At 39.2% G+C, this 11,925-nt stretch overlaps 1 pseudogene; it reads right to left on the bottom strand.

Annotated features, from left to right (window-relative positions):
- Positions 1 to 9,541: 9,541 nt before the first annotated feature.
- On the bottom strand, positions 9,542 to 11,152 carry LOC107285932 (annotated as a pseudogene).
- Between the last annotated feature and the right edge of the window lie 773 nt (positions 11,153 to 11,925).

The raw sequence follows: 11,925 nt of genomic DNA, 5'->3' as shown, positions 1-11,925 counted from the left end.
TTTTTAAAATCCATATTTTTATTATGTTTATTGATTTATTGGATTTAAGGTATGGGGCAGGAAGAAGAGGCACAATGTAACCAACTGAACTAAAATCTTTAGAAGCCATTACTGTTCTATTTGAGCAGTTTTAATCTTTTTCCTGAAAGGAAGAAAAGGATCTAAAAGAGCCAGATGTCAAATAAATTATATAAATTAGTGATTTAATTTAATATGTAAAATAATCTGAAAATGGTGAACAACTGGCTTCCTTATCAATAGCAGACAAGATAAAAAGTAAAATGGTTCAAAACCTTTGGAAGATGCATTTAGGTTAAGCATTTAAGAACATAAGAATTCTTGTGAGAAGACTTCTGGTTCCAGTTCACGGCGACTGCGGTCATGCGAAGAGACTTGTGTCTTCACCGGCCGATTCTCCTTCGCCAGTAGACCCCGAAGGGGGTTGAAAGTCGCCCTGGAGGGGCAACCACCTATGAGGAGGCTTTCTGGTGACTGCAGGAGGGCGGCAGCTTCTTCCGTGGCTCCAGCTAACTCCTTAGGGCCGACGGAGCAAAGATCGTCCTGCAAGATGGCTGATCATGCAGCTGCACCAGCCAAAAGTCACAAGAACATCTAAGCGTTAAGAACCACTGCGGATGATCCGGGTGAGACCCTTCTTTTCCTCTCTTCACCCTATTTTTCTCTTTGCCTGTAAAAAGCCTTTTTGGAACTATTTCCCTGCCCTGAGAGAGCGGCGTTTGTTTGCGTGGGAAGAAAAGCACTGAATAAAAGGACAGAATAACTAACTTTAATGACTATATTTTACTTCTAACTGGGGTCCCGAAAAAACCCTTTTATAGAGCTTTTTTCTAAAAAAAAAAAAAAAGGAAAATTCATTTTATTGGTGTCTGGGAAAGATTCTCTAACCCACTGAAGACATCTTGTGGTGAAACCTAATACTGCAATTGCCTGCTTCTGTTTGGAGATGAGGTTGGCTTGACCTTCAAACTATTATAAAAGGGAAAATATAAAGAAGTTGATGCAGCTGTTAGAAACTGTGGGGGTAGACATTGGTTAATTCTTATTAAATATAGCCTCCACTAAAAGATAAAAGGACTGCTTCTAACTATTATTGAAATGGAGAAACTCTATTTTCAACTAAACTGTAAACTTATATTGGAAAAAATTCATAAAGCCACTGAGCAAGTATGCATTAAAATAAAAGAGATTACTACAGAAATAAGAGTCAGAAACCTTACTACAAACCCTCAAACTGACTTCCAGACTTCAACTGATTATCCTATAGGCCAAAATACACCAGAAGAGGAATTAACCTATATTAAAGAGGAATTTATATTACCTCATAAGCATCCTATTGAGATTTCTAAAGGTAACCTTAATCAAACTACATACAACTCCAAAAATAACAGGAATTGATGTACAAACACGACTTACATGACAACTTTGATAACCAACTACTAACCATAAAATTGGATACAACTGAATGTTTTACTCAGCTGAACCAAACATTGAGACTTGAATTTCTAAAGCAACAAGGGTCTAACTACAAAGGAGTCAGGCTCCTAAAACAGAGGATGGGATGTCTTCCATTGACCCAAATGACATCACAAGGAATAAAGGGAGACCTATCTGTTGAAATAGAGGCTCTGTTATGGAAACCTGCTTGGCACAAAAAGAAAGCCAGAATAAGACTGAAAAAAGAGACTTAAAATTACTTGTAATGGGTTAAAAAGGTCTTGTAGAGATACGGATTGATTTAAGGTTTAAGATTCAGATTTAGAAACGAGAGGAAAACTCGTGATTAGTAGAATATATATGTGAAATAGAGTAAGAATGTACTTTTTGAAATAATATGTTTATTTTATGTATGAAAATTATTTTGTAATGGAACGAGAATAAGAAAATGGAAGAGGTTTCAGAGATTTGGACTGATCTAACAATTAATTGAGTATGTCAAGTTAGTAAGATGATATTTTGTGTAATAATATGTGTGTTTTAGATCTGATAATTATTTGGATGAGATTTAAATCCTACCTAATGGACTGAAATGATTTTGTGTTTTGTTTTGTTTTGTTCTGTTATAAAAATAGATTGACTGATAGACTATATATACATAGAGTAGAGTAATATTTTTATCTTAACTAGGATAATTATTTTGTAGTGGAAGAAGAAATAAGGGAGATTTGTGATAAAATTAATGATTTATTAGATTAAGAATTAGAATACATCTGGAAATATTAGAATGTTATTGCTGGAATATTATGTGTATTTTAGAAGGGGTACCCGAAGTGCTAATAATATGTTTATTTAAGATTAAATCAGATTATGGTAATTGTAAATTAATAAAGCTTAAAAACAGGATCTGGATCTACATAAATGTAATCTAGAAATGGATTATTTTACATATATTATACTATTTGAGGGAAACAGAGAGGGAACGTCTAATGTATTAATTTGAGTTATATATATATATGACTTTGTTTTTGGATGATTGATTACCCCATCACCACGGTGTTTCTCGAGCATCTTGTTGTAAAAGTTAAAAAACCAATAAAACTTGTTTTTTTAAAAAAGAATTCTTATGAGAAGTCTCTTTAAAGTGGAATGGCATTTGTTTATGTTTTAGGTAAAATAGCTGGTTGTGAAAGAAAACATACTGGCCTTTTTAATCCACTCAGCTAGTCTCCAATCTTGATTGCTGATAGATCAGGGCTTTTCACCTTTTCACAGATTGTACCACTTTTAGGACATGACAATATTCGAGTACCACCTATGCTTAGCAAGGTGTCAAAAACTTGATGACTGAAAAAAGGGGGCAGAATTTTTGGTTTTACTGATTAGATTGATTTGTTGTTATAGAAATGGCTAGTTTATACTATTATGGAAAAGTAAAAGCTGACTTCCGGTTCCGGGTTGCAGTGTGTGCAATCACACGAAGAGACTTCTCTCTTCATTGCCTGCTTTTCCTCTGCCGGTAGACCCTTAATCGGGTCGAAAAGTCGCCCTGGAGGGGTGACTACCAATGAGGAGGACTCTCATCGATCGCAGGGGGAGGAGGCAGCTCCTTTCGCGGTCCGAGGCAGCTCCTCAGGGCCGACAGAGAAAAGATCAGCCAATAACATGGCCGATCATTTGGCTACTCCAGCCGAAAGTCAAAAGAACATCTAAGTGTTAAGAAACCATCGTGGATGATCCCGGTGAGACTTTTCCCTCTCTCTCTTTGCCTAACTACTCTCCTGTAGAAAGCCTTTTGGAATTACTTCCCTGTTTTGAAAGAGCTGCCTTTGTCTATTTGGAAAAAAGAGCTTTCCATAACAAAGGGGAAAAAAGTTAACTTTTTATTGACTATTTTTATTTTTGGTTACTTGGGGGCCCTGGAAAAATCCTTATCATAGAACTTTATTATTATATCTTCTAAACTGGAGAATATTGTTTTCCTATGTCTTGGACTTATTTTTTTAAAGGGATAAATCTTTATTGTTTGAAAAAAACACAACTCTATGAGAAGCCGGAAAAGAGATTTTATAGCTCTCTGACTTTGATAACGTCATTTTTGGTGTCTGGAAGAGACTTTCATAGTTTACTGAGGACACCTTGTGGAGAAATTTAAAACTGCAATTGTCTTTTGTTTTTTTGGTCTAATGATGAGATTGGCTTTGATCTCCAGACCATCATAAATGAAAAGAAAAAGGATTCAACAGCTGTTATTTGTGGGGGTGAACACTGACTAAATGTTTTGGAATACAGCCTCCACTAAAAGATAACAGGATTGGTCTTAGTTACGACTGAAATGGAGAAATCTTATTTACAACTCAACTATAAACTCTACTGGATAAAATCTATAAAGCTACTGAGGAAATATGTTTCCAAGTAAGAGAGAGTACTACAGAAATAATAAACAGAAATTCTACTGTGAACTTACAAACCAACCTTCAGACTCTATTTGATCATTCTACAGCCCAAAAAGCAATAGAAGAGGAATTAATTTATACTAAAGAAGATTCTATCTCATCCTACATACAACCTATTGAGACTTTGAATGACCAAAAAATGATGGTAACTAAACTATCTACAATTGCAAAACTAACAGAAATGAACTTGAAATTATAACTGTTGGAGAATTATGACAACTTTGATAATCAATTACTAACTATAAAATTGGACATGATCGAGTGTTTTATTCAGCAGACAGGAGCCAGGCGTCAAAAACAGAGGATGGGAGGTCTTTTACTGACCCAAATGACATTACAAGCAATAATGGGAGATCTATTTGCTGAAACAGAGGTCTTGTTATGGAAGCCTGATTGGCATAAAAAGAAAGTCAGAATAAGACTAAAAAGAGAAATTTAAAATTATATGTAATGGATTAAAAAGGTTTTGAGAAATACGGATTGAATTAAGGATTAAGATTTAGAGTTGCATTAATGTGGGTGACCGACTGGATTAATTTGTCCAACAAAGGGATTCTGAATGTCGAAGGATGGGACTTGTACTTTGGGTGGCATGCTTATCTTTTTATGCAGAAAAAAATTGATAAAACCTTCAGAAATCATATAATAAGGACTGCATTGTTAAGAGTTTGGCAAAAATATTTTTTTTAAGTTTGATATTAAGCTACCACTCTGGGTGATACCATCACATATTTTTCAAGCTATAATCAGAGGAGTGGTGATGGAAGGACTTACATACAAAGATTTGTTATACCAGAGTGGTGGTGGCAATTGGTGCTTAAAATCAATAGAAGTTTTGAAGCAAAATAACCCAAACTTTTCTTGGCTTATGTATAGACAANAACTGCTGCTCGTTTGCTGATAGCCCAAAATTGGAAGAGCCCAATTCTGCCTACAATGGAAGACTGGAGATTGAAAGTTTCGAATCTTGCTGAAATGGCAAAGATTTCGGCTTATTTGAAGAATTACTCGAATGAACAATTTTTATCAATATGGAGAAGATGGATTGTTTATATTCAAAAGAAGCACAGAGTGGTAGAACTTAGGTTTTTAGATTTATTTATTTTTACTTCGTTTATTCTTTCTATCTTTTCATGTAGATTAAGATATTTTGTGGAGTTAGAGATATTAGTATTTGTTTATTTATATATGAATATTATCCTGGGATTAGGTTTGGGAAGTCCGGGTGGTGGTGGGGGATTTTACTTGTTTTTGTGTTTATCTATGTTTATGATTGTTTTTTATGATGAAAAAATAATAAAATTTCTTTGGAAAAAAAAAAAGATTTAGAGTTGAAAATCTGTGATTATTAGAATATATATGTTAAACTTTGTAATAATGTATTTTTTGGAATAATATGTTTATTTGTATAAAAATTTTGTAATGGAATGAGAATAAGAATATGAAAGAGGTTTTTAGAAATTCGGATTGATTTAACAATTAATTGAGTGTATTAAGTTAGTAAGATGATGTTTTGTGTAATAATAGGTGTGTTCTTTTTTTTTTTTAGACATGATAACTATTTGGATGAGATTTAAATGCTATCTGAAGAAATAAGAGAGATTTGTGATAAAATCAATGATTTATGAGATTAAGAATTAGAATATATCTGGATTTGTATTTTAGAAGGGATATCCGAAGTGATAATATGTTTATCTAAGATTAAATTGAACTATGGTAACTGTAAATTAATAAAGTTCAAAAACAGGATTAGAATTTATAGAAATGTAATGTAGAAATGAATTATGTTAAATAGGTTATATTATTTGAGGGAAATAGAGAGGGAACATTTAATGAATTTACTCGAGGTATTATATGATTTTGTTTCTGGATGATTGATCACCCAACCACCACGGTATGTCTCGAGCATTCTGTTGTAAAAGTTAAAAAAACAATAAAATTTGTTATAAAAAAGAAAAGTAAAAAGTTGAGGTTCGATGTTAATACTTCATTCTACTGCAACAGAGGAAGTCAGAAGTCAATGCCTTTTCTTTTCTTTTTCCCTTCTCCCCCTCACTTCCCCCCCTTCTTCCTCCCCACTGTGTCCTACTATTTGCTTTTGTATTTTTGTAATAAAATGTTACAAACCGTAAAAATAAAAGGGAAAAAGTACCGGTTTTAATTTCTTCGGTGGCGGTTCCTTTGCTCTAAGGCCACATGGAGGACCCTTGGCCATGCAGGCTGCCCAGAGCCCTGGGCAGTGGAGGGCAAGCACTCAGCTCAGCCCAGCCTTCCCCAAGGGGGTGCTTGGCTGCACTTACCTCCTCGAGGCTGCTGCTGCTTGGCTTGCTTTCCTTGGCCAGGTTGCTCATGGTGTGTGCAGGAGGGCAAAATGTGTGGGTCAGAGGGAGGCCCACTCCCTCTCCATGCGAGGAGACCGGCTTTGTAACCAAAGCATCAGCGATAGGATGGGAGACCACCAGGAGAGTCAGGAGGAGGGGACAAGGGGATGGCAAAAGGGCAGCAGGGCTGGTCGTGGCCAAGTGCTAAGGCAGGACTTCCCTCAGACCCTCCATCCCTCTCATTATAATCTCCTTCCTTCCTTTCCTTCCTTTCCCCTTTTCTTTTTCCTTCCCTCTTCATTCTCTTTCCTTTTTCTTCCTTCCCCTCTTTCCTTCTTTTTCCTTCCTTGCTCTCTTCCCCTCTTTCCTTCTTTGTTTTTATCTTTCCTCTTTCCCTTTCTCCTTTCCTGTCCCTTCTTGGATGTTCAAATGCAAAAGGGGAAACATTTCTCGATGCTTCCTTGCCTTGTGATCAAATGCCACTTTTGCTAGTAGTCTGTGGCCACTTAAAAGATTGAGAACAAACCAGGCTCAGTTTATCCCTTGCTTGCATTTAGTGGGGGTGTCCACAGACAACAGTACAGCAAAATTGTCAAAATGGTGACTGTGATAGTTGATCAGAGCTCCTCTGTTTTTTATGTGCAACAGCTTTAGCATTTAAGAACAGAGGTAGCTTAGTTGCTTTTCTATTAATACATAGTCCTTAAAAGGGCTCTCCTGTAGGGACCCTGCCTTGGTCTAATTCAGACTGGAAATATAGCAAAGGAAAATATTTTCCCCCAGTCTGCTTTGTCCTGTTTTCCCCACTGGAAATGGCTGTTAGCAACACACAAGGAGGGGATATTTTCCTAAGAGCTCACAATTCAAGAATACCAATGTTAACTTGGATTGCCAACAAAGTTCTGCCTGTGACAAAACAGAACACAAAATTGCTTTTTCCTTTGAACTGGAGCATTTCCAACCAAGTTGCCTCTCCTTCCTTTCTTCCCCTTTTCCTCCCTCCCTCCTTCCCTGACTCCCTCCCTCCCTCCCTTCCCCTTTTTTTTAAGCTGCCAGAGGCTCTGGGCAGAGGTGGCAACAGGCAGGAAGAGGTGGGCAGAGGCTTCTCATTTTGACCCCTCCCCGTCATTGCCTCTGCGTGGCTCTCAGCTCACCTCTCCCAGACCCTCACACGTGTTTGTGTATATGTGTGCGCGCGCGCGGGCGGGTCTCACCCCTTACAGCCCCACGCCTTCAAGAGACCTTCTGAGATGGCAGACTGCAAACTAATGAAAGCTGGTTTTTTGGAGTACTTGTTTCTTTTTCTCAATGTGCTGCCAATCACATCACGCCCTGCACCCCTCAGCTCCCATCCCCAGCCCTGTGGAAGGCTCAAGAAGCTCCCATCAAAACTTCTCTTATCTCTCCCGTTCTTTTACTCCCCAATATCAAAACATGGGGCTGCAAGGAGTGATACCCCCCATGCAAATGCGTGCGCGTGCACACACACACATGCACGGGTCTGGGAGAGATGAGCTGAGAGCCACGCAGAGGCTTTTCAAGCACAGAGGCAATGACAGGGGGAGGGGTCAAAATGGGAAGCCTCCTGCCCGGAGCCTCAGGCAGTTTTAAAAAATGAACCTGCAAAGCCCTCAGAAAGCAGTCCCCAGGGGTGCCAACCCCACGTGCTCACCGCCTCCTCTTGCGGGCATGCCCAAGGGGTGGAGTGGGGGCGGGGCTGAGACAGCGGGGTGGCCCGTCACTGGTTCCAGGGCTGCCCCGTGGATCTAAGGCTGAGTGCATTCTGGCTTTGATGGTAGCTACAAGGTTGTAAATCAGCACCCGGCCAGCCTGGGCTTGCCTCTTTTCTTTCTGAGCAGCCAGCAGGAACAGTAAGCAGGGATTCCGGGTGCCTCCTGTGTGCGCACCCAGGGGGCGGGGCAGGGCAGCCTCTCGCTGGCCCTTTCCTGCCAAAACTTCCTCTTTTTATATCCTTTCCTCTCTCCCACCTCCTTTTCCATGAAACTCTAGCTATGCGCTGCTTTTGGAAGCGCCAATCAGCTGGAGCTCAGTGCTGAGCCCAGACAATTCTGCAGAAGTGCCAATCAGCTTGTAGCCGCACACGTAGATTCTGCCAAACCCTGACAGTTCTGCAGCTCCAGCTGTCTCTCCCTCAAGGCTTGTGCAACGCTGCCACCGCTTCACTCATTCCTCTCCCCCCCCCGCTACCACTTCTCTAGGACGGTTGCATACCACCTGCCAGGTGCCAAAGTACCACCGGTGGTACACATACCACCAGTTGAAAAGCCCTGCAGTAGATGATATGAAATTGGTTAGATCCTGCTGTGGATTTCATTATTTGACAATGTGATTAAACTAGTGGATCAGCAAAATGCTGTGGACATAATATAGTTAGATGTCAGCAAGACATTTGTCAAAGTAGACCACAACCTATTTCTTGATAAGCTAGAAAATGTGAAATAGACAGTACCACCACCAGATGGATTTGTAACTGGCTGAAAACAGTACTTAATGTGTAGCGTTTAATGGAACTACAGCAATGGAGGGAAGTAAATAGTGGGGTACCCCAAAATTCTGTTTTAGGCCCAGTACTCTTCTACATCTTCACAAACAATTTAGATGAGGGAATAGAAGGGGGACTTATCAAATTTTCAGATGACACAAATAAACACCCCAGAAGATGGTCTCAAGATCTTGATGGATCTCAATAAACATGAACACTGGACCCTATCTAACAAAATGAAATTCAAAGTGGATAAAAGTAAGGTTTTATACTTAGACAAGAAAAACCAATTGCTCAGAATTATCAAGAAAAATTGTACTTGAGGTTTGTCAGCTGGGGTTGTATGTACAATAAAATTAATATTGTACATAAAAAAAATATTAAAAAATTCAAAAAAAGGCCAGCTTCAGAGAACAAAGGCATTATCATCTGGAAACCAAATTGCAAATGATAGATCATTGGGATCTCATAAAAAGACTATATATCAGCAAGAGATCATTTCTGAAAGCAGAGGGTCAAGGCATGCTAAGATAAGTATTCTTGGATAGGTTAGCACCAATATTCAGCAGAGCCCAGCTTCTTACTCTGTAATTATTAACAGTACAAAGCCTGAACTTATAGGATTTGCTAATATAGGAATCTGAAAAGAACAGTGAATTATTGACAGGCTACAGGGAGAGTATAAACATAAAAGAGGCTGATACTCTTGAAATCAGTCTCTTAAATAGCACAAAATATATACTGCAAACCATCCAAATGTCTGTCAAAGATAGTATCTAAATGCACACAACAGAAGTAGATAGGATTCAGGATTTATTTGACAGAAACAGAAAATCTGCATACTTACCAGCGACATCTAGATCCAGCTTGAAGCCAACAAGGTGTGTATGAATTGTTCCTAGAGTGTGGTCTCCAACTCTGTTTCCATAATCTAGGCCATCATTATGGAGATAAGATGAACTTATATAACCAGTGGCACGGACTTTGTTTTCAATTGCTCCATTTGGATAAAATACAAAATCCCAGACATAGTCATAATTGCCAATGGTGGACACAGAGCGAAAGACCAATACTGTGCTTTGTAGCCCTCCATAATACAGAGAGTGAAGTTTGGAAAAGTGACGCCGAAATGGAACCCCCATATCCTGTTCAAAAACACAAATAGCATCACGAGTAATGAGAGGTCTTTCTACTTCTGCTAGAAAGGTAACATTAAGATAAGTAGCAGAATAAGGGCAGTCAATCCCGCGCATAAGAGGAGATGAAAACTTTCCAATTCCAAAACTCCCATCCATGTACCTAATAGACATCCCACCAGGGTTGTTGGAGCCATAGACAGACATAGTATCTTGCACACTGAGCTCATACACAACCCTTTCATTTTTGAACCTAATGTCAAAAAGTTGTGGTCCTGTATATAAATCCATTCGGTAGGCAAAACTCCAGGATGCAGAGTGGACTTGGTTGTTTTTCACACTGTACTGTGATCCAAAAGGTTCATAATTCAGGGAACTGAGTTTGGCATGATGCACCCTGGGTTTCATTGAAGAGAATCCCCCATCAGCTGGAACTCTGTTTACCTTTTCCACATGCATATGCCCCTCTGTAAATTCTCTTTCCAATTGTGCCATATCCCTATAATATTGGCCACCATAAAACACTTTCTTCACAATCCAGTGGGTAATATCTAGGCTTCTGTGGTCTATTAGCACTTCAAGCCCAACAGGATGTAAAAAGTAACCAGTTACATTCTGGTACAGAATCAACCAAGTTGCACGATCCCCAGATTTCATTCCCTTTGGCGATGTAGTCATTGCTGCTAGGTTGGCTCCATTGTAGTTCAATACTTCACGCATGAAGCTTGGGGCTGTGGGGAACAATATACTCTTCAGAAAGTGGGCCATCTGCTTGTGTTCAGCAATCAGTGAAGGTCTGCGATAATATGGCACTTGTCCTCCATACTTCTGGACTGTCACATCCCGGTGATATATTGGCTGTGGGAGGGGACCCACCACATATTCAGTAATATTTGGATCTGGCTGATTTCCAAAAAACACTACAACTAAAGCCTGCCTAGGTGGGCATCTTCCTCCATGATCCAGAAATGACAAAGTCTCTGCTTTAGAGGGCTTCTCCAAATCAACAGAATAAATGCAGTTATCAGAAGGCTTTGCATGAGAAGCATCTTCCAAGGTTGCTCCAAGATTGTATTTCAAATATTGTACTACATGGACTAATTCCTCTTGTGATAAATCAGCAAAGAGCCAACTCCATTTGCTATTTAGATGCTCGGGTAAAACTTGAGACTGAGAAGCACAGCTATCATATTTTCCGCCACTGGTCAACAAAATACACACTAAAGCAAAAATTGCTAGAAAGGCTAGAATGAGCATGAGGAGAAGAACTTTCTGATTCATCTTTGCAACAGCAGAAACAGAGGAGTCTAGCAGTGGTGTTCCAATTTCATACCACTCTCTGGAATTGTAACTAGTCAGAATGAAAGACAGAGAAGACAGACTAGGAGGAGGGAAAAACTTGAAAGGAGGGGTTTGTTAAAGGTCAGCAAAGGCATATGACCCTCCTCTTCATGCTTGTGGAGATATATTTGTACTGTGTGGCACAGACATCCTGGGGCTAGAGAAAACAGTAGTGAGTCAAGGGGTAAATAACAAACCACTTATTTCAGTTTGCTCCCGCAGTCCAGTTTCCCAAGGAACGACAAAGTCCACATGATAATAGATACTAGAATGTCTGATAGGTTCAGCATGTTTTGGAAATAAAAAAAGCTGTCTCCTTCTCCAAAGTTAGTTCTTTGGACTAGCAATTAAATCCAACTGTTCCTTGAGGAAAGGATTCAAGATGGCTACAACAATCAAAACACAAAGGATTGATGCAATAAATAACAGAATATCTTAATAGCAACACACTCTATGAATATTGCTTTGAGTGGTTTATCAGAATCGACGTACAGTATCACATTAACTCATAGAAACAAAGGCAATGTTTTTGTTGAGGTACATCCACATGCTAGAAGGGTAAATGCTTTGCCATGCCTTATGGTTGTTTGAGAAGGAATGCTGAGCCAATTTGTCCTGCCTCAAGGCAAGGAAGCGAAGTCATGACTTGGGAATTGTATGGTCTGCCTTCAGGGAATTGCCAGATAGCAGGGTTTGAACAACATGTATACTTG

Source organism: Protobothrops mucrosquamatus, unplaced genomic scaffold, assembly GCF_001527695.2.
Source record: "Protobothrops mucrosquamatus isolate PMUCROS unplaced genomic scaffold, P.Mucros_1.0 scaffold227, whole genome shotgun sequence".
Classification (NCBI taxonomy): Eukaryota; Metazoa; Chordata; class Lepidosauria; order Squamata; family Viperidae; genus Protobothrops; species Protobothrops mucrosquamatus.
Note: the sequence above shows the minus strand (reverse complement) of the source record. Positions and strands in the feature narration are given on the sequence as shown.